The sequence below is a fragment of the Pelodiscus sinensis genome, chromosome 15 (genome assembly GCF_052426305.1).
Source record: "Pelodiscus sinensis isolate ZL-2025 chromosome 15, ASM5242630v1, whole genome shotgun sequence".
Lineage (NCBI taxonomy): Eukaryota > Metazoa > Chordata > Testudines > Trionychidae > Pelodiscus > Pelodiscus sinensis.
This window is the reverse complement of record NC_143066.1, coordinates 8,006,956-8,011,551: the sequence shown is the minus strand read 5'-3', so window position 1 is coordinate 8,011,551 and position 4,596 is coordinate 8,006,956. Positions and strand designations below refer to the sequence as shown.

General features: G+C 49.2%; 1 long non-coding RNA gene across 1 annotated transcript in view; it reads right to left on the bottom strand.

Annotated features, from left to right (window-relative positions):
• Positions 1-81: 81 nt before the first annotated feature.
• The window catches only part of LOC149523539 (uncharacterized), an 11,194-nt gene continuing 6,679 nt past the window's right edge, over positions 82-4,596 (bottom strand). The window contains exons 2-3 of the long non-coding RNA XR_016350702.1: positions 2,456-2,599; positions 82-758 (exon numbers count right to left, since the gene is read on the bottom strand). This is a non-coding gene — a long non-coding RNA (uncharacterized LOC149523539). The remainder of the gene's footprint in view (positions 759-2,455; positions 2,600-4,596) is intronic.

The following is a 4,596-nucleotide window of genomic DNA, read 5'->3' as shown; positions in this document are numbered from 1 at the left end:
CCCTCCATGAATTCATCTAGTTCTTTTTTTAACCTTGTTAAAGTCCTGCTCTTCACAATATCAAGATGCACCAAACAGGTCATGTGTCTTAGTGCACATCTACACAGCAGGGTTAAACTTGAAATAGGCTACACAGCCTGAACTACACTAATTACTGCGTTGTCTACACAGCACTTATTTCAAAATAGGGTACTCTTCATCTGACTTCCCTTACTCCTCATACAACGAGGTTTACAGAAGTTGGAGTAAGAAGCCTGTTATTTCCAATTCATTTAGAAATAACGGGTTTGCTGTGTAGACGCGCACTACATTATTTTGGAATAACTGACATTATTCTGAAATAACGCTGCTGTGTAGATATGTCCTTAGATCAGGAACTGGGGAAAGGAAACCACAGTGTAGACCCCAGTGCTGCACAAAAAATAAGTTATTGTTCTGTTACCCAATTGCTGAATGTTAAAGGTTGGTTTTTTAATTTTATTGTATTAGTATTCAACACTCAAATGACATCAAAAACTAAGTATGGGACACTTACAGCCCACTCAATTAGCCTCATTAGCACTGGCACTACAACTGACAGGTACTTTTTTTCTCCCCCTTTCCCTTCTTTTTCTGTCATAAATTGGGAGATTCCCCCTTTTTTCTCCATTCAAGGACAACGGGAGGGCAGGTTCATCCACAGCAAGCCAGTTCAAGACTTCCAAAGCATGCAGCTGTTCACATCACTTAGTGCTGGGGTCCCAGTCCCACTCCTCACTCTGCAAAAGGATTTTATTATTAGACGCCTTATAATCACTCAGACTCCAACCCCAACACAAACTGTCCAACTCTTGGTGTCTATGGACAAGAATCAGCCTCACTATACAATGAAACAGTTCAAAGGGATTAAGAGAACTTTTGTTTCAACTCCCTAGCTCAACTGTCCAGAACAAGACAGGCAGCAGACAACAAAACCCTCTAGCCTAGGACCTATTCCATGAGCGCAGCCATGTGCTTTCTCCTTCAGGGATGGACCAAACAGCCTCTGAAGAAGGGTGGATTGATTTAAATAGCTTTGATTTAAATCTCTTAGGGTATGTCTACACTAGCCCCTTAGTTCGAACTAGGGAGGCTAATGTAGGCATTCGAAGTTGCAAATGAAGCCTGGGATTTAAATATCCTGGGCTTTATTTGCATCTTCCCGTCTAGTCTCCATTTTGAAATGTCACTAGTCCAGACTAACTGCCTGCGGCTACATGCGGCAGGGAGCTGGTAGGTCAAATTAAAGCCTCTAATTTGAACTACCATTAAACCTCCTTGCAAGAGGAATAACAGGTAGTTCAAATTAGGGCTTTAATTCGAACTACCGGCTCCCTGCCGCGTGTAGCTGTGGGCAATTAGTCCGGACTAGTGAAATTTCAAAATGGCGACCGGACAGGAAGATGCAAATAAAGCCCGGGGAATTTAAATCCTGGGCTTCATTTGCAACTTTGAATGCCTACATTAGCTTCCCTAGTTCTAACTGGGGGCTAGTGTAGACATACCCTCCCCCCCAAGAAGCAGAGCCACCAAGGGCCCTGTCTGGGGTGGGATTCGAACCCACGCCTCTGGGGGAATAATGGGCAGGGGCACACAGGCTGGGGAAGGGGCACAGCTGGGCAAGGGGGGTTCACAGTCAGGGGAGTTGTTGGGGAAAGACCGGGGAGGGGGAGTTGCAGGGAGGGCACAGGGGCGGGGGGGTGGCCAGCCGGGGAGGGGCAAACGGGCGGGGGAGGGGCCGCACTCACAAATTGTGAAGAAAAGGCTTCCAGGCTCAGCCTCACCAGCCGTGGCCGCCCCACGCCACCCTCCCAGCAGGGGCCACGCCTTGGGGCTGCCCACGCAAAGCTCCCCCCATCACCTATCTATTTTTAAACTGGACCTTTAATAACTCTATTCATATGAAGAAGTGGGCTGTGCCCATGAAAGTTCATGATACCATCGACATGTTTTGTGCTGCAAGACTAGTCATTGTTTTCAAGTTTTTCCAGTTACAGACTAACTTGGCTACCCCTCTGAAGCATCTGCAATTTTGTTGCCCACTCTCCTAGTTTTGTGAGATCCTTTGGAAGCTCTTCACAGTCTGCTTTGGTCTTAACTATCTTGAGCAGTTGAGTAACATCTGCAAATGTTGCCACCTCATTGTTTAGCCCTATTTCCACCAAGCAGAAACACCTGAATTGAAGTATCTTTGCTATGAGAGAGGGAGTAGCTAGTAGGCCATCCCCTTAGTGCCCTGGGCTTTGTAACTCACTTCCTCCCCAACTCTTGCACACCTGGTGTTCATTACCCTGCAGGGTCTGGGCTGGGGTGGGAGTTTGGGATATAAGAGGAGGTGAGGGGTGTGGGTTCTGGGAGGAAACTTGGGTGCGGGGTGTGGACTCTGGGCTAGGACAGAGGGTTGGAGAGTGAGACGGGGTCAGAAGGTGGTGCTTACCTTGGGCAGCATGGCTCCCAAAGTGACTGGCACACCCCTCTAGCAGCAGCTTCTGGATGTGGGGCCAGGGGTCTCAACTTACTGCTGTTCACAGGCATCACCCGCACAGAGGTATTGTCTTCTGGGTCAGAAGGAAAACCATGGCTGTTAAAGAATTAACAGTGCACAAGATAAGGAGTGTTATCACAGTGTCTTGATGAAATTCCAGCTTAAGTAATTACAGAGTGCAACCTACATTCATCCTTCGGTTTCACCTAGATGCAGTATTTTCCTTTGCTTCTGGCTCAAATGAGACTAACTACCGATATCGACCTCCACTCTGGCACTGTGAATGGGAAGTGGTTGGCACAATAATGCCAGTAGTGTAGTCAATTCACCAACTGACATTTTGTGATGCACTTGCTGCTGCTTATGCAGCTGTCTGGGCTACTTCTTGAACTCCACTACACAGGACATGCCCAGTTTGCCTCAAGCCACCTACTAAGCGACAGCAATATAGTTACCTATCCCGCCGTTTACAAAACCAAATTTCTAATAGCAAGGCAATGGCTAGCTGAGGACACCATCAATCTGGCACAACAAACACACATACTTCTTCATCAAATGATAACGAATCGATTTCACAAGAAATGGGAGATTCCACTGTGTGCCATCTGAAAAAAACCCACCATGGTTTTAGGGAGAAATGCATTCAGTGCTGCTCAGTCACAGGCTTGGGTTTCTGCAATAAAAATGTGAACTTTCCCTATTTAGAGCTAGCGGTTTATATCAAGTGAGTAAAAAGTGGATTCATCACATCCCTTCCCCCAAAAATTTTGCAATTTGTGCTGCCAGACTGGCCCAAGAGCTGTCTCCTCTCTCCATGATCACAGAGCTCTCCTGACATCTGTGGCGGACGCATGCCTGGGGGGAAAGTGGAGGTTTGGATTTGAGTTCTGTCATGTGGATCTGGGAGCAGAATGTAGTCATAAAAAATTGATTTTACTCCTTAGTATCCATAAGGCTAGACTGTCAGTGCTTCTGAAATAATGAAAGCCTGTTGTAAAAATCCATGTCAGTCATTGTTGCTTACTGATTTAATTGGTATTCTCCTAGACCATTGCACAGCATTTTAAGCCGTCTGTGTGCAGGGGATAGCACACAGGCACAACACAGCACACTTTAGGACTGGATGTGAAGAACCATGCTGTGTCCAGATGAGACTACAGGCAGTCCCCGCGTTACGTACAAGATAGGGACTATAGATTTGTTCTTAAGTTGAATTTGTATGTAAGTCGGAACTGGCTCCAGATTCAGTCGCTGCTGAAACTGATCAGCGGCTGACTACAGGAAGCCCTAGGCAGAGTTGCTCTGCCCCCGGCTTCCTGGAATCAGCCGCTGATCAGTTTCAACAGCGGCTGAATCTGGACTCCTGGGACAGAACAGCTGGGGCACTGCCGGGTAGGTCCCTGCAGGACCAACCCGGCAGCACCCCAGCTCCTATACCCCAGGTGTCCCGCAACAAAAGTCTGGTCTGCTGGGGGGGCGCACTAGCTGCGCCCCCTCCCCCCCCCGCAGCAGACCAGGGAGACCCGAGCAAAGCCGCGGAGGCGCAGAGGTCCCGGGGCAAAGGAGCAAAGCCGCACGGGCAGCGGGGTCCCGCCGCCTGTGCGGCTTTGCTCGGGTCTCCCTGCTGTGCTGGGGAGTCCCCCCCAGCACACCAGGGAGACCCGGAGCAGCTTTTCTCGCCCCGGAGGACGTGGTGGCGGGACCGCTGCGCTCTGGGCGGTCCCGCCGCCCGCGAGCTCCGGGGCGAAAAAAGCCCCGTTCGTAAGTGCAGATCCGACATAAGTCGGATCCATGTAAGTCGGGGACTGCCTGTATAGGGAGGGGGATGTTGTCAAATGTCATTACCAGGGGAATTTGGTCAGGAGTTGACCAAATGAAGGGCCCACAGGGGATTTATAATACCCACCACAAACAAGCAGCATCCATGGAGACAGGCCTGATGCAGATGTTAGCATAACCACCACGAGGTGGATTTGAACCTGGGCCCTCAGAAGCAGAGAACAGGAGCATCTACCCTCTCAGCTAAAAGCCAGCTGGATCCTAGCCCATGCTGTAGCAGTCTCTTGGTCTTAACTGTTGCTGTGGTCTAGGTG